Here is an 18,949-nt window from a genome sequence, read left to right on the forward strand (position 1 = left end):
TGCGGTGCCCAGAACTGGACACAATACTCCAGTTGAGGCCTAACCAGCGCAGAGTAAAGCGGAAGAATGACTTCTCGTGTCTTGTTTACAACACACCTGTTAATGCATCCCAGAATCACGTTTGCTTTTTTTGCAACAGTATCAGTTTCCCAAGCCCAAAAGCGGCGTTCCACGGTACTGAGCATTTCTGTGAATGCCACAAGCAATTTAGTGTCATACACGTCAGGCGACTCGATATCATCGTCGGACTCCTCACTGTCACTTTGGAGCTGAAGGAATAGCTCAACTGCCAAATGTGATGTGCTGGTGAGACTCATCAGCATACTCCTCAGCAGTTCAGGCTCCATTTCCCACAGAAATCGCCCTGCACAGAAACCATTGGGAGAGTCACAATGGCGCCAAACATGGACGGAAAAACAGTGACTGCTGGGATGTGAAGTGATGCATCACGGGGCGTTGGGACAGGAAGCGGAATGACCCGCACCCTTCCGTCCCCTTCCCACAACCCATGGTGCCAAAATGGGACAAGATGCTCTGTGGGATAGCTGCCCATAATGCACCACTTCCAACACTGCTGCAAATGTGGCCACACTGCAGCGCTGGTAGCTGTCAGTGTGGCCACACTGCAGCGCGGCCACACTGCAGCGCTTTCCCTACTCAGCTGTACGAAGACAGCTGTAACACCCAGTGCTGCACACCTGCAAGTGTAGTCATACCCATATTTCATATTTCTAGTTTTAGATACAAGAGTGACAGGGTGTGATACAGTTTTAGATACAAGAGTGTGGGAGACTGACCAGGCGCCTAGCTTCACTGGCCTTTTATACAGGCCAGCTGTGGCCTGATTAGGATGTGGTCCACCAGTGGCTGCTTCCCCAATCAGCCCAGCTTTTAGAGCTGCAGCTTACAAGCCCTCCCAGGCCACTTTTTAAACCCCTCAGGGCAGGAGTGGGTAACCACCCCGCGACAGGCCACAGAAGGACCTAGCTAGACAGACCTGAAAAGTACATAAGAACAGCCGTACCAGGTCAGACCAAAGGTCCATCTAGCCCAGTATCCTGTCTACCGACAGTGGCCAATGCCAGGTGCCCCAGAGGGAGTGAAGCTAACAGGCAATGATCAAGTGATCTCTCTCCTGCCATCCATCTCTACCATCTGACAAACAGAGGCTAAGGACACCATTCCTTGCCCATCCTGGCTAATAGCCATTAATGGACTTAGCCACCGTGAATTTATCCAGTTCCCTTTTAAACACTGTTATAGTCCAGCCTTCACAACCTCCTCAGGTAAGTAGTTCCACAGGTTGACACTGCCCTGCGTGAAGAAGAACTTTCTTTTATTTGTTTTAAACCTGCTGCCTATTAATTTCATTTGGTGACCCCTAGTTCTTGTATTATGGGAATAAGTAAATAACTTTTCCCGATGTAAGCAGAGTCAGGATGAGCTCTACCCTGACATCTGGTGGTGAATTATGGGAAGTGTGAAAAGAGTTTCAGGAAGTGTGAAATCTCAGGTATTTGCATGGGCACACCCAGCATAGCCCAAGGCAGCCTGGGATGGTTATTTTGACAGCTCAGGGATCCCCAATTTCTTTGTTATTGGGGCAGGATAAATAAAGTGTTGCCACCTGATTATGTGAATGAGGAACTACGAGACTGCTTTATGACAGAGATGTCTCAATATAAATTTAGTGACACTTGCTAGACAAGGATTCCAAAACCCAGTGAATTGAGAGAGGTTGGGGGCTGGTGTGTGTACCTGATGGTATGGGCCCCTTTTGAGGGACTGGAACACCAACTGCACATCCTCCTCTCTTCACTGTTAAAGAGTAGAGCTAATTTTGTTTCCATTATGAGTCCATCTAGAGACTGCTGAGCTGAATTCATGTTGGGCCAATGGTGCACCAGCACCAGGGCTCCTCTATGCTGAGCTGAGCTGAGTGCTGTGTTAACTAGTGGGGGAGCCTGAAGAGCTATTGTTAAGTGGCTGGCAGAGTGGAGCAGTTTGCAGCATGTTGGAGCAGCCCATGGAACAGAGAGTGGAGTGAAGCGGTTTGCAGGGATGGCTGGAGGAGCGGCACAGCTGGTGTAGTAGAGCTGGTCGTAGTGAAGGCTGCAGCAGAACTCCACGGAGAGGCGGAGCAATTGGCTCTGGCCCACGTAAGGTGCCCCTTAACACCTTGTGTGGATTCTCCCCCAGCCCCCATTTCCACCCAGGCTAGGAGGATAAAACTCTGCAGATAAACCTTTGAATTCTGGGGTGGCACTGACCAGAGACTTTCGGGTTGTTGGACTTTGGGGTGATTGGGCTTAAGACCCTAAGGGGAAAGGACATTACCAAACATACTTGGAGGTGGATTTTTGCTTATGGTTTGTGTTATAATCGTGTTTGTGGTGTTTCTCCAATGGGATGCTGCACTGTTTCCTTCCTTTAGCAAAAGGATTTTGCTACACTCATACTCTGTGCTTGTGAGAGGGGAAGTATTGCCTCCTAAAGGCGCCCAGGGGGTGTGGTATGTAAGTGTCCCAGGTCACTGGGTGGGGGCTCGAGCCGGTTATGCATTGTGTTATTGAAACGGAACCCCTGGATACTGAACCTGGCCCTTGTTGCTGCCAACTCAGAGGGGCAGAAGGGTTACACTTATCCACTTTCTCCACATCACTCATGTTTTTATATACCTCTATCATATCCCCTCTTAGTCTCTTCTTTTCCAAGCTGAAGAGTCCTAGACTCTTTAATCTTTCCTCATATGGGACCCTCCCCAAACCCCTAATCATTTTAGTTGCCCTTTTCTGAACCTTTTCTAATGCCAGTATATCTTTTTTGAGATGAGGAGACCACATCTGTACACAGTATTCGAGATGTGGGCGTACCATGGATTTATATAAGGGCAATAATATATTCTCAGTCTTATTCTCTATCTCCTTCTTACTGATTCCTAACATCCTGTTTGCTTTTTTGACCGCCTCTGCGCACTGCATGGTCATCTTCAGAGAACTATCCACGATGACACCAAGATCTTTTTCCTGACTCGTTGTAGCTAAATTAGCTCCCATCATATTGTATGCATAGTTGGGGTTATTTTTTCCAATGTGCATTACTTTACATTTATCCACATTAAATTTCATTTGCCATTTTGTTGCCCAATCACTTAGTTTTGTGAGATCTTTTTGAAGTTCTTCACAATTTGCTTTGGTCTTAACTATCTTGAGCAGTTTAGTATCATCTGCAAACTTTGCTACCTCACTGTTTACCCCTTTCTCCAGATCATTTATGAATAAATTGAAAAGGATTGGTCCGAGGACTGACCCTTGGGGAACACCACTAGTTACCCCTCTCCATTCTGAGAATTTACCATTAATTCCTACCCTTCGTTCCCTGTCTTTTAACCATTTCTCAGTCCATAAAAGGACCTTCCCTTTTATCCCATGACAGCTTTATTTACATAAGAGCCTTTGGTGAGGGACCTTGTCAAAGGCTTTCTGGAAATCTAAGTACACTATGTCCACTGGATCCCCCTTGTCCACATGTTTGTTGACCCCTTCAAAGAACTCTAATAGATTAGTAAGGCACGATTTCCCTTTACAGAAACCATGTTGACTATTGCTCAACAGTTTATGTTTTTCTATGTGTCTGACAATTTTATTCTTAACTATTGTTTTGACTAATTTGCCAGGTACCAACATTAGACTTACCAGTCTGTAATTTCTGGGATCACCTCCAGAACCTTTTTTAAATATTGGCGTTACATTAGCTAACTTCCAGTCATTGGGTACCAAAGCCGATTTAAAGGACAGGTTACAAAGCTTAGTTAATAGTTCTGCAACTTCACATTTGAGTTCCTTCAGAACTCTTGGGTGAATGCCATCTGGTCCCGGTGACTTGTTAATGTTGAGTTTATCAATTAATTCCAAAACCTCCTCTAGTGACACTTCAATCTGTGACAGTTCCTCAGATTTGTCACCTACAAAAGCCAGCTCAGGTTTGGGAATCTCCCTAACATCCTCAGCCGTGAAGACTGAAGCAAAGAATCCATTTAGTTTCTCCGCAATGACTTTATCATCTTTAAACGCTCCTTTTGTATCTCGATCGTCAAGGGGCCCCACTGGTTGTTTAGCAGGCTTCCTGCTTCTGAAATACTTAAAAAACATTTTATTACCCCCTTTGGAGTTTTTGGCTAACTGTTCTTCAAACTCCTCTTTGGCTTTTCTTATTACACTCTTGCACTTAATTTGGCAGTGTTTATGCTCCTTTCTATTTGCCTCACTAGGATATGACTTCCACTTTTTAAAGGAAGTCTTTTTCTCTCACTGCTTCGTTTACATGGTTGTTAAGCCATGGTGGCTCTTTTTTGGTTCTTTTACTGTGTTTCTTAATTTGGGGTGTACACTGAAGTTGGGCCTCTATTATGGTGTCTTTAAAAAGGGCCCATGCAACTTGCAGGGATTTCACTTTAGTCACTGTACCTTTTAACTTTTGTTTAACTAACCCCCTCATTTTTGCATAGTTCTCCCTTTTGAAATCAAATGCCATAGTGTTGGGCTGTTGAGGTGTTCTTCCCCCCACAGGGATGTTGAATGCTGTTGTATTATGGTCATTATTTCCAAGCAGTCCTGTTATAGTTACCTCTTGGACCAGCTCCTGCGCTCCACTCAGGAATAATCTAGAGTTGCCTCTCCCCTTGTGGGTTCCCGTACCAGCTGCTCCATGAAGCAATCATTTAAGGTATCGAGAAATTTTATCTCTGCATTTTGTCCTGAAGTGAAATGTTCCCAGTCAATATGGGGATAATTGAAATCCCCCACTATTATTGGGTTCTTAATTTTGATAGCCTCTCTAATTTCCCTTAGCATTTCATCATCACTGTCACTGTCCTGGTCAGGTGGTCGATTATAGATCCCTAACGTTATATTCTTATTAGAGCATGAAAGTACTATCCATAGAGATTCTATGGAACATGTAGATTCGCTTAAGATTTTTACTTCATTTGATTCTACATTTTCTTTCACATATAGTGCCACTCCCCGCCCCCCCCCCCCACACACGACCCGTTCTGTCCTTCCGATATATTTTGTACCAGAATGATTGTGTCCCACTGACTGCTCTGAGTCCACCAGGTTTCTGTGATGCCTTTATCGCAAGGCACTCTAGTTCACCCATCTTATTATTTAGACTTCTAGCATTTGTGTACATGCACTTTAAAAACTTGTCACTGTTTATTTGTCTGCCCTTTTCTGATGTGCCAGATTCTTTTTTATGTGACTGTTTATCATCTGATCCGGCCCTTACATTATCCTCTTCTGTCCTCTGCTCCTGACTATAACCTGGAGATTCCCTATCATCAGACTCTCCCCTAAGAGAAGACTGTATCCGATCCACATGCTCCTCTGCAGCAGTTGGCTTTCCCCCATCTCCTAGTTTAAAAACTGCTCTACAACCTTTATAATGTTTAGTGCCAGCAGTCTGCTTCCACTTTGGTTTAGATGGAGCCCATCTCTCCTGTATAGGCTCCCCCCCATCCCAAAAGTTTCTCCAGTTCCTAATGAATGTAAACCCCTCCTCTCTATACCATCGTCTCATCCAGGCATTGAGACTCTGAAGCTCTGCCTGCCTACCTGGCCCTGCGCATGGAACTGGGAGCATTTATAAGAATGCCACCATAGAGGTCCTGGATTTTAGTCTCTTACCTAGCAGCCTAAATTTGACCTCCAGGACGTCTCTCCTATCCTTCCCTATGTCATTGGTACCTACATGTACCACGACCACCGGCTCCTCCCCAGCACTACACATAAGTCTGTCTAGATGCCTCGAGAGATCCGCAACCTTCGCACCAGGCAGGCAAGTCACCCTACGGTTCTCCCAGTCATCACAAACCCAGCTATTTACGTTTCTAATGATCGAATCTCCCATTACTAACACCTGTCTTTTCCTAGCAACTGGAGTTCCCTCCCCGGGAGAGGCAACCTCAGTGTGAGAGGCAACCCCAGCACCATCTGGGAGGAGGGTCCCAACTATGGGAAGGTTTCCCTCTGTTCCCATTAACTGCTCTGTTTCCCTGGGCCTTTCATCCTCCTCAACAGCGCAGGGGCTGTCTGACCGGAGGTGGGACAATTCTACAGTGTCCCGGAAAGCCTCATCAACATACCTCTCTGGAGGTACATCTGCTCTGAGCTGCCTGCTGAACTGGAGTGACTTTCCTTGTGCTGAACAGGCAACTGCAGATACAACTCTCCCTCTACCCCTCTGTTGCTATAAGAATGGGGTAGTTCATGTCCTAATATGATTGTAACTCTGCATTTCTAGCAAGCCCACAATCTTGAATGGCCAGTGGTCATTGTTCACCCTCCTCAGACCCCAGGACTGAACCCCAACCCTGGTGCCACCTGGTTCTGAGAGCACATTGGACATGTAGTCGTTGTCTTTGCTCTGATAAGGGAAAGTAACTAACACCAGTAGGCAGAACGAGCTCTAATCAGGGTTTGATTTTCCAGTGAGTGACCCTGGTGATGGTGGTATTATCGGGATTATTGGGCCACCTTCTCTTTCATTTAATTGTTAGCATATTAAACATTGTTAAATGCATCTCCAAAGGGCTGACATCAACCACCCTTCTCCTACATGGGGAAAACAAACACCAAACGGACATGGGCACAAACCGACCCACTATGCAAGAATTCACCATCTCTTGTGACTTAAGGTACATCTTCACTACTGGCTGCATCAGCGGGTAGCAATCGATTTCTCGGGGATCGATTTCGTGTCTAGATGAGAAGCAATATATCGATCCCTGAACGTGCTCCTGTCAACTCCAGAACTCCACCAACCCGAACGGCGGTAGCGGAGTCGACAGGGGGAGTCGCAGACGTTGATCCCGTGCTGTGAGGACGATAGGTAACTCAATCTAAGATACTTCGACTTCAGCTATGCTAGTCACTTAGCTGAAGTTGTGTATCTTAGATCGATCCCCTCCCCTGTAGTGTAGACCAGCCCTCACAGAGCAAAGCGTGTTCCTTTCGGCATTGCTATGGAATGAGGCTTGTAAATTGCCATTCAGTGCAGAGTGCACTGTGCTCATGCAGCTAGTCCTAGTCAGATGCTTTAATTTACAAGGCACTGTTGTTTTGTAGTGCACAAGCACCTACAGATCCCACCTAGGTGGACAGCCCTTTGTGCTGGGTGCTGTACAAGTGCAATCAGTAAGGCACAGTCAAGGGGTGAGTGAGAGAGGGATCATGCCAGGCTAAACAAACTCTTTCAACCCTATTGAAATGAAACATTTTACACTTTACTTTAAAAAGCATCCTTTTCCAGTTTCCAAACTGGAATATTTCAGAATACTTCATTCCATGAAAAATGTAGAGTTAGACTTTTTGTCCCAATTTGAGACAGAAATTCCCATGTATACCCCAGGAGGCATCCCCGTTTGAGTCACAGACACAGAGTCACTGCATCACTTCACAGTGCCATGTTTGTTCCAGTTACATACCTCCAGAAGCTGCAGGGGGCCCACAGACCCAGTAGCCAGTGCCAGCAGGCACCCAACGGTGTACACCAAAGTCTACAATTACAAATCCCTGGATACACCAGGTCATGTCTTATAAGTAGGAGCAAGACAACTCCCAGGGTGGTAATGTTGGGCAAAGTGCAGTGTAGATGGGCAGACTCACCCCTGCAGCGCCTCCTGCTGGTAACTCCTGGGAATTAGCTCAGTTCCAGAGCACCCTCTGCAGGCCAGTGATCTGCCTGTCCTCTTGGCCCCTGTGTCCCTCCCTGGACCTGGAGCCCTTTTACATAGGGTACTGCTCCCTGGCAGTAACCCCTCTCTCTCAGAGTCTCCCCTCCCCATGGAACCCCCACCCACTATCCCCACCTTGCCTCAGTATATGGCTACTGCCAGTAATTGTCTAGCCCCACACCCTGTGGCAGGCTGCAGTATCAGCCTACTCATCACTGGCAAGGAGGGTTTGGACCTGCTGCCTTGGCCTATCCCTGGGCTGCCCTCTGCAACCCCCAGTACCTGTTAGCCCAATGCTAGGCCACAGCCTGGGGCTTTCCAGGCTACAGCTCCCCAGCTTCTCTGCCTTTCCCCAGCTCTGCTTCACTCAAGTACCTTGTCTCTAGTTCCCAGCAGCTAGGCCCATCTCCCTCTACAGGCAGAAGCTGATTCACTGGACTTCTTGCTTCCCTGGCTTTCCTACAAGGCCCTGTTGCTCAGTTTGGGGCATGGCCCCAGCTGCAGCCACTTCCCCCAATCAGCCCAGCCTAAAAGCTGCTTTCTCCAGCCACAGCCCCTTCCCAGGGTTGTTTTTAATCCCTTCGGGGCAGGAGCAGGGGTCCATCCTGCTACATGCAGTGAATCCTTAAAAGTAATTTAAACAACAGTAAGTGTTCCGAGCACGTGCATCCATCATGTCTCATGTGAATCCCTGCATAACTTCAGACCCACATAGAAAGGGTCAACACAGAAGATGCTGCCTCTGCTAAGGACTTCATCAGCTTGCCATTTACGCAACATGTAGAGGAATGAGGCAGTTCATGCCTACACCCCCCTCCCCACACTATTCATGCATGCAGCACAGATACGGACTCACCCACATCCACACCCTGCCGATATATCAGCCACGTGTGCATTGTGTGTACATGTGTGCATGCACGCACACACATGATGCTCCCTTATCTAAGCACACTGGCACAGAGGCACACTAGGGAAAAGTGCAGAGCTGTTTGCATGCAAACCTTGCCCCATCGTCCAGCACAGGAGAGAGGCTGAGAACACAACCCTTCTCCCCAAGGGATAGAGGGCTTGGATGGAGCGGGAGGCCTGGCAGTACTATGCATTGGCACCTGTCCTACGCTGCATCTTGCTCTCCTAAGCATCAGAGCTGCTCTGCTTGTGCAGGAAACTTAAATCTGCATAAATGATGGCCTGGGGCTGTGGCTGGGGTGGAGAGGTGCCCAAAATAAAGACTGGGTTAGGGCTGGGTCACATCTGCTGGAGTCTTGCTCACTGGGTGCAAAATCCGCAGAAGTCCCTACCTCCCTTTCCCCACACCTGAAGTCTCTGACGTCTAATTATCCTGGTGTGTTACAACCTAAATCTACCTACCAGACCCGTATGTTACATCCTAAATCTTCCCTCTGTTCTCCACATGTTGCAGTTTAAATCTCCCCCCACTCAGTCACCTGTGTTACACCCTAAAGCTTCCCTATTTATCACTTTGTGAGTCACCCAGAATCATCCTCCCATTCACAAGAGGGACTTGTATACAAAAAAAAGTGTTGGAGGAAGGGTCTGGGTGTTTATGTGTATGTATCGCTCTGTGTAGATATTGAGATGTGTATGTATTGTTCTGTGTGGATATTGAGATTGGATGTGTATGTGTAAGACTGCCTGGGGTGAGTGTGCAGGTGGGGGTGAGTGTTTGGGTATTTGTGGATGAGTTTTTATGGGCATGTATGTGGGGATGTATGGCTCTGGGTGTGCAAGGCTTTGTGTGTACAGCTCAATATGCCTTTGCAGGTTTAGTGTGGATAAATCTCTGCATTAAGCATCTTCATATAACTTTCATATGACTTTGTCATACAACTTTGTATCAGTTCCTTATATAGAAAACTTTGTATTGAGCCTTAGTATAATGTTATAGCCCCTAAGGATAGTTAAAGTAGAAGAAAAATGTCTTTTTGCTAGTAGAACAAGATATACCCCACCCCCCTATTGAATGAATGAGGTGTGACTGAGCAAGGCATGGAAGGCAGCATCTCCAGACAGCTGCAACAGTTGGAGAGGGGACGGAAGCCAGACCCAAGGACAATAAAACTTGTCAAGTGGGCTCACTAAAGAAGACTAGACATATTGACGGCCTCAGGGGGAGGGGAGGGGAGGGGCGTTAGAAGCGAGCACCTTCTTTTGAAAACACCCTCTTTGAACAGCATTGGGACGACACCCAGAGAGAAGCAGCACAAAGGACCAATGGACACAAACATGGATTTTGAATCTGGTACAGATTTGCATGAGAGGGAAGCCACTACAAATGTGAGGTGTCTTGCAGAGGACCCCGGGTCTCATCAACATGGGAGCATCGATCCGGATCAGCAGAAGCCCGGCTCCACCCCCTCCCCCATCTAACTCACCTGGCCAGTGAAGTTAAGGGGAGCAACTAGTTGGTAACAACAACAAGACAGAGAGTGTGTGTGTGTGTGTGTGTGTGTGTGTGTGTGTGTGTGTAAGTAAGTGCATAAGTGTAATATATCTCATATGCATATGATACAGTGTTGATGGATACATGTGTTACCAATAAATGTGGCGCATTGCCTTATTTCCCCTGAAAAGATCCTGTGTAGTACTTTAAGTACTTCAAGTACAACATTAGCACTGATCACTCAACCCCTTAATGTAACAGACAGGCCCACCCCAAACCCCTCAGTGGCAGCTAGCTTCACACAGGGAGGAAACTTAGGTGCTAGAACAAGTTTGCAGTATGACCTTTTCCACTCCCAGCTCTTGGAGGGAGTGGGGTCCAGTCAGTCAGAACAGGAGGGGGCTGGGAGGTAGGATGCCTGGGTTCTGTGCCTGATGCTTGGGTGGAGTGGGTTCTAATGGTTAGAGTGAAGGGGGCTGGGAGCCAGGACGCCTGTGTTCTATTCTCAACTTGGTGGAGAATGAGGGGGGGGAGTCAGGAGTTGTGGGTTCTGTTCCTCTGTCTGCACCTTACTCCTTCTCACGTGCCATCACTGTGCCTCAGTTTCCTCACCATATCTGAAAACAGGGGTAATGGGATGGGAGGTGCAGTTATAGTTAAGACTCTGAGTGAGCCCCATACACGCCAAGTTCTGTGTCACTCACAGATCCACACACGCAGCAGTGAAAATGGAGCTAGGCAAGGGAATTTTCTTTATTGACTCTATAAGCAGAAAAGCGTCAGCACATGAACAAATATGAACACAGAGGAACCTGCTCGCTATCCTGGCTTGTCCCTGTAGGAATGGCAGCGGGGAGGGGATGGGGTGAACAGTAGCATATGTTACTGCTCCCCATGCCACCAATGGTAAACCTGGTCCTTCAGGATTTCTGTATAGGTCTCTGCAGCCGATGTGGTTTTTTCATAGATTTCCCTGGGAAGAAAGTGGAGGGAATGAGGAGACGCCACGTGAGAGGGCTGGACCCTGGTCCCTGTGGGATGGTCTGTGCTGTCAGCATCGTTATTAAATACAGCCCATGGTTAGAGTAAAACCAGCACCAAATCCAGCCATGGAACCCTGAAAAATCACTGACACATGGGACCTGCTTCCTATGCACCCTAGGGCCCTTTCATGCCATTTGGGCAGCATAGAGGGGCTTCAGATAGGTAGGGACAGCTGTCTGTTAATGTGCCCTGCTTAGAGAACCTTCCCAAATGGGATAGAATGCCATGTTGGAGCCATAGCATCCATCTCTGCTTCCCAGGGCCCAGAGAGAGCCATGAAAAGCAGAGCATAAGAACGGCCATACTGGGTCAGAGCAAAGGTCCATCTAGCCCAATGTCCTGTCTTCCAACAGTGGCCAATGCCAGGTACACCAAAGGGACTGAACAGACAGATGATCATCATGTGATCCATCCCCTGTTGCCCATTCCCAGCTTCTGGCAAACAAAGGCTAGGGACACCATCCCTGCCCATCCTGGCTAATAGCCATTGATGGACCTATCCTCCATGAACTTATCTAGTTCTTTTTTTAACCTTGTTATAGTCTTGGCCTTCACAACCTCCTCTGGCAAGAAGTTCCACAGGTTGACTGTGCGTTGTGTGAAAAAATACTTCCTCTTGTTTGTTTTAAAACTGCTGCCTATTAATTTCATTTGTTAACTCCTAGTTCTTGTGTTATGAGAAGGAGTAAATAACACTTCCTTATTTACTTTCTCCACACCAGTCATGATTTTATAGACCTCCATCATATTCTCCTCTTAGTCATCTCTTTTCTAAGCTGAAAAGTCCCAGTCTTATTAATCTCTCCTTTTATGGCAGCCATTCCATACCCTTAATCATTTTTGTTGTCCTTTTCTGAACCTTTTCCAATTCCAAAATATCTTTTTTGAGATGGGGCGACCACATCTGCATGCAGTATTCAAGATGTGGGTGTAACATGGATTTATATAGAGACAATATATTTTCTGTCTTATTATCTCTCTCTTTCTTAATGATTCCCAACATTTTGACTGCCGCTGCACATTGAGTGGATGTTTTCAGAGAACTATCCACAATGACTCCAATATCTTTCTTGAGTGGTAACAGCTAAATTAGACCCCATTATTTTATATGTATAGTTGGGATTATATTTTCCAATGTGCATTACTTTGCACTTGTCAACATTGAATTTCATCTGCCATTTTGTTGCCCAATCACCCAATTTTGTGAGATCCCTTTGTAGCTCTTCGCAGTCTGCTTGAGACTTAACTATCTTGAGTAGTTTTGTATCAACTGCATATGGGGGGAGGGATAGCTCAGTGGTTTGAACATTGGCCTGCTAAACCCAAGTTGTGAGTTCAGCCCTTGAGGGGGCCACTTAGGGATCTGGGGCAAAATCAGTACTTGGTCCTGCTAGTGAAGGCAGGGGGCTGGACTCAATGACATTTCAAGGTTCCTTCCAGTTCTAGGAGACAGGATATCTCCATTAATTTAAGACAGCCACACCAGGGCCTGAGCTGGACCCTGCAGAGTTTCAAACTTCAAGAACCAGAAAGGCAGCTTTAACCCACCTACCAGAGGGCCTGCCCCAATCACAGGAAGGAAAGAAATTGGGAATCAGTCCCCAGGAATGGGGAAGGGCCATTAGGTCACAACTAGTGCATGCTCTTTGCATCTCTGCATGCCCAGGATTGTAACCCATATGGGATTCTCCAGGGCTTTATGTCACCAACAGAGCAAACCCTTTGTCTGCAGGGAGTCAGAGACTACCAGCTCCCAAACCACTCCCTTTGCAGGGTATACTTGTTCCAGGTAACACTGCCTGGAAAGACCAACCATGTTGGTGGCTTCCTCCAGATTTAATCTCTGCTTGTGTAATACTGACAGACCCCAGTCATCAGTGGGCGGGATCAAACCTGGTACCTCTGGAACTTAGTGCATGAGTCTCTATCTACCATATGAGCTAAAAGCCAACTGACTCTTAGCTAAGGCTGTAGGGCAGACTCATTGTATCTCTCTTTAAGTGGTCTTGGTGCCACTCCATGGGACAGAACCCCACACCCAGGAGGGGCGTGGGTTACACTTGCACTCTGCCTACCCCTTACCAAGATTTGACACTGTCCAGCCAGCCCTTGACCACTGAATTCAGCCGCTCCCAGTAACTCTTGGCAACCTCCTGGATCTGGGAGAATGAGTCCTGAGCCTCTCGCTTCTGCAGCCGATAACTGGCAGCCTCTGCAGAGACAGAAAATGGGGTTCAGGTCTCTCTAGGGGAGGAGGGGCCATGCCCACGGAGGTAGCTGCTTTTACACTGGTATTGAAAAGACAGGAGACAAACATTGGCCAGACTGGACAGTCTCTATGTGACAGAATAAATGGACACAAATCAGACAACAGGAATGGTAACATGCAAAAGCCAGTAGGAGGGCACTTCAATCTCCCTGGACATTCAATAACAGATCTAAAAGTAGCCATCCTACAACAAAAATACTTCAAAAACAGACTTAAAAGAAAAACTGCAGAGCTACAATTCATTTGCAAACATAACACCATTAATTTGAGCTTGAATAGGGACTGGGAGTGGCTGGCTCACTACAAAAGCAGTTTTCCCTCTCTTGGTATTGACACCTCCTCCTCAGTTATTGGGAGTGGACCACATCCACCCTGACTGAATTGGCCTTGTTAACACTGGTTCTCCACTTATAAGGTAACTCCCTCTGCTTCATGTGTCAGTATATTTATGCCGCATCTGTAATTTTCACTCCATGCATCTGAAGAAGTGGGTTTTTTACCCATGAAAGCTTATGCCCAAATAAATCTGTTAGTCTTTAAGGTGCCACCGGACTCCTCGTTGTTTTTGTGGATACAGACTAACATGGCTACTCCCCCCTCCACTCCCCCCGATACATGAGACAGACTGGAAAAGCTGAATCCTTGTGATCCCTTGATATGCAAAGCACCTGTCACAAATATCCCCGTACCATTATTGCACCACAGACATCCATTCCACGCAAGATGCTGTTCATGCACCAATATGCAACAGCAAACACTGGCTGGAAGGACGTTTGTGTTTAATGCAGAAAGGAATCAGCCTATTTCCAGCCGGACAGATGAAAGCCTCCACTTTTGGTGTATGAATGACATGCTAAACACAAGCTAGGAGAGGCAGCCATTGCTCAGATGCACCATAAATTCTAACACAGTGTTTATCAATGCGTGGGTTGCAAACCCCAGAAGGGTCTTGAAAGGCAAACGAGGGGGGCTGTGGAGCACTGAAAATTGTATTACAATTCTAAATTCTGTTGTAGTGCGGTACAATTGTATCACAATTCTAAAGCAAAGTAGCATTTCCAGAATAACTTCATGCTAGCCAAAACTACCGACGTGTAAGGTCAAATGTAGCCATTGCATTTTTAACTCCCACTTTTGTACCAGTAGGGGATCACTTTTATTTTGAATAAGGGGTCACTGCTGAGAAAAGGCTGAGAGATGCTTCCCTAACAGACTCCCAGGATGAGAATCAGCCAATGCTTTAGGGCAACTCATTCTGGAGTTAGCAGAGAACAGGCATTTGTTCTCATGAAAAAAATTGATTCCAACAAAGATGTTTTCATTTTTTTTTTACCCTCATTCTCCTGTTTTTCATTTTTTAACTGCAACTTTGTTGTTACTGGTTTTTGGCTTTCAGTTGCCAGAGACCAAAGAAGGTTCCATTTTGGGCAAAAATCCAAGAAATGTCATTGAAATTGGACATTTCCTTGGAAATTTCAGTTCTGGTGAAAAAAACATTGGGGGGACTTTTTTTTGAGGAAAACCACAAAGAGGAAGTCCAGGGCTGAGCAGCCCCTAACTCCAGTGAAAGCTGGGGGAGCGCCAGGAGCTCAGCAGCTCTGAAAATCAGGCCCTAAAATCAGCAGCCACTTTGACAAATATTGGGCTGCATCCTCAGGTTTTCCCTGGTCCTGGATACAACCTCTCAACTGGAAATGGGGAGGAGGAATAACGTGCTCTGGAGTAGGGGAATGCGAGGAGACATCGTCTCTCTAGACATCATCTGGAGGAATTTAACCTGCATCTCCGGGTTCAGGGAATCTACCACTCACCAACATCTCTTACCAGTGCAGAGAAACAGCAGCAGGACGAAGGCCACTGCAATTTTCAGATCCATCCGCCCCATATTTGCTGGAAAATGAAACCCTCAGGTTAATGCCGCTTTCTCCCTGTGCACTGGGTGTGTGCGCGGAAACTCAGAGTGGGCAGGGCTGAGCCTAGCCCCTTCCTCCCACCCTCACTTATCACACTGGGGACGAGCTCACACCAGCGAACATCAAGAACGGGAAATATGGTAGCTCCCATCCAGCCCACATCCCAGGCCCACAAAGCTGGCTCAGGGTTGTTCCGTACAGCATAGTTCCTGAAACACTGTTGGAATTCCCAACCTGAGTCACATCCATCCAGCCCAGCCCCCTGCCTCTATCAGCAGCACGCACCTGGTGGGCATCCCAGCCTGACTCTGTGAGAGAGGGGGTGGCTCGTGCCCCATAGCAGGGCGGTGCCAAGCCCCCCATTTTTTAAATCCTTATCACAGCTCTGGATATTCATGTTCTCCATAGGAATGTCCCATCCTTGTCAGAATCCTGCTGAGCAATTGTCCTCAGTGCCCTTTTGTGTCACGGGTTCCACAGGCTGATTGTGCACCCAGTAGTTCCCTGTCTCATAGAGTTTAAGGCTAAAAGAGACCATTAGATCATCCAATCTGACCTCCTGTATATCATGCTCCATTCAGTTTAATCCGGACACTTGTCTATTGAGTCCAGAGAATTTAGTTAAACCAAAGCATTTCAGTCCTCAGGAGACTAAACTGTTGTGTGCTCAAAGCAGTGACCAGGAGAGACCAAGGTGCCAGCATCTTCCTGGGAGCTGATTCCTTGTGCTGCCCTGCATCCAGTCCTGCCATTTGGGATGGGAGCTGCTGACCCTGCTGACTTGGGTGGGAGCTTTGCACACACACTTTGCACACCTGTAAAGCACAACACAGGGCATGGGGTGCAGATTCAGACATTCATTGATGTGAAATCCTGCATAACCTCGGCCAGAGCCGCTCCCAGTGACTCCTGCATCCTCCTGGCCCTGGGTAAGCGAGAGCAGATGGTTTAGCTGAGATGCCTGTGCTCTGTTTACAGACACCAAGGGAGGGAGAGCCCCACATCTGTCCCCAGTCCCTCTCGCTGTATGGTTACTGGCCTGAATGTATCTAGCTTCCACTTCCATTGGGCTGGCAGTGGGATCCAGGCCCTGGGGTGACTAGGGATCATACCTGTCGTAGAGAACGTGGCTCCTTCCTGAGACTCGAGCAAGGTACAGAAACCTACAAACCAAATAAAACATGTACAGCTGGTAAAGGAGAAACAGAACCTTGGGCTCACAGGCCAGGGAAGCCACGCAAACCCCTCGGGGCTGCCTGTTCCTAGGAAAATCCCCTGTCGGGCCCCAGGCTCCCAGCCTTGAGCGTCAGCTGCTTCCCTCGTGGCTTTTCCAAGTCAGGGTGCAGGGATCAGGGGGAGATATCAATCCAGAGAGGGAAGCCTGCGTGAGGTTGCTCCAGCCCCGAGGCACTCTGGGAGCCAGGGCATTACGGCCCAGCTGAGAGGCAGGCAGGCTGTGTGACCCCGCCACAGGAGTGGTACTCACGGGTGGCTGGAGGCTGCTGCTCACTGTGGCTCCAAGGTCCTGGCCAGCTCATTTATAGAGTGTTTGTGAAATCTCTTAACCCCCCTTTCCCAAAAACGGCTCCATCGACACAACCTCACCGTCCCAGGTCAAACTCCAAGCAAACACAGCCAGGCCTGGCCCTTTGATCTGAGAGCAACTGATTGACCAAGGTCACACAACTCCCACCCCCCCCCACCTCCCCATGTCCCTAAGGGTGGGACTGAGTCAGAATTATACTGACTCAGTGAGTGGGGAAACCCCCCACCACTCAGCAGGCAGCCTGTGGGACCTGTCCCTCTCTCACTCCCCCCAAGTCCATCACCCTACTTCCCCACCCCCTCTGCCTGCCTTTCACCCGCACCTTGCCCCCCCAAGACCCTACTCCAGGCCTCTTCAATGGAACGTCAGAGACCCCCAGGCCCCTCAGTGGAGCAAAAGAGCCCCCAGGCCCCTCCACCCCAGCTCCTTCTCCCTGGCCCCTCAATGAAACATCAGAGACACCCCCCAGGCTCTTCAGTGGAAGCACAGAGTTTCCTACACTCTCCTGGAGGGGCTCTGAGCCAGCCTGGCTCAAACAGCACAGATTCCAGCCCCCAGGGACTGCAGCCCAAGGATGATCCAGCCAGGTCTTCCATGGTGAAATTCACCCTGGTGCAAGGGAGCAGCCTAGGCCACAATTAACTCTCATACGGTCTAGGAAATCCTTATGTCCCACTTTCAGCCCCATGTGCTGGGCCTCTGCCCTGGGTGGGGTGTCACCATTCCCGCTTGCTGTGTGAGGCTGAGGCTATTTGGTTCCCACACCACGTCGCCCAATTAGGGGATTTCCTTGGCACGGACGTTATGGACGTGCAGATGCTGCTTGTGTGCACAGATGGCTGACTTAGAGCACGTCTTCACTGGCACAGGGTCGCCCGGGGCAGGGGGAGGAGGGCAGGGGGAAAATTTGCCCCAGGCCCCGCAGGGGCCCCCACAAGAATATAATATTCTATAGTTTTGCAACTTTTTTTAATGGAAGGGGCCCCCAAAATTGCTTTGCCCCAGGCCCCCTGAATCCTCTGGGTGGCTCTGCACTGGCAACGTTAAAGCACTCTAAAAAAACCACCTCCACAGGGGAAAAGCTCCCAGCGCTGGGGCACTGGCTACACTAGCACTTTACAGCCCTGAAACTTGCAGTGCTCAAGGGGTGTTTTTTCACACACACCTCCCCGAGTGAGAAAGTTGCAGCGCTGTAAAGTGCCAGTGTAAACAAGCCCTTAGTAATGCATCCCGCCTCATGGCATGGGCTGGGGGCCAGGACTCCTGGGTTCTATCCCCAGCTTTGGGAGGGAAGTGGGATCTAGTGGGTTAGAGTGGGGGAGGGGGCTGGCCTGGCTCACTCTGTGACCTTGAGAGAGACAGAGTGGGTGAAGTAAGTGATCTGGGCACGCTCGAAAGCTTGTCTCTTTCACTAGCAGAAGTTGGTCCAATAAAAGGCACTACCTCACCCACCCAGTGTCTCTAAGAGTCTGGACCAACATGGCTATAGCAATGCTGCATGATCCTAAGAGAGTCATTCCAGCTTCCTGTTTCTCAGGGTCCCTGTGAAATTAAACTCTAGCGAGAAAGGCTGCACAGATGGTGGGCATGCTCATTGTTTTTAAAGGACATCTTTGACAGTTAAGGATCTGGGCTTTTCTTTGCCTCAGGTAGGCATAGCCAGCCTAGCTAGCATTAGCTACAAGATGCAGTGAGGGGCTTCAGCCTGAGCTGTAGGGTGCAGGCTTCAGTGGGGGCCCCGGGTACAGTGTCATGTTTGTAGCGCACATGGCTGCTTCTCCGGTGCTAGTTGAGCTGGGCTAGCTGGATGAAAGCTCGTGCAGTTAGCTCTACCAGAGCAGCAGCGACACCTCTGAGTGTAGTGTAGGCATTCCCCGAAACCAGTAGCCAGAGCCATCAGGAGAGGCCAGGTGGGGCTGTGGAAGCCCATTGTGCCAGAGGCGAAGCTGCAGAGAAGAGGGGGTGTCCTGGAACCTTCAGGCTCTTCCCCAGCTTCTAAACCTGGAATAATAATAATCATGCAACACAAACACTCTCA

Source organism: Gopherus flavomarginatus, chromosome 20 (assembly GCF_025201925.1).
Source record: "Gopherus flavomarginatus isolate rGopFla2 chromosome 20, rGopFla2.mat.asm, whole genome shotgun sequence".
In the NCBI taxonomy this organism is placed as follows: domain Eukaryota; kingdom Metazoa; phylum Chordata; order Testudines; family Testudinidae; genus Gopherus; species Gopherus flavomarginatus.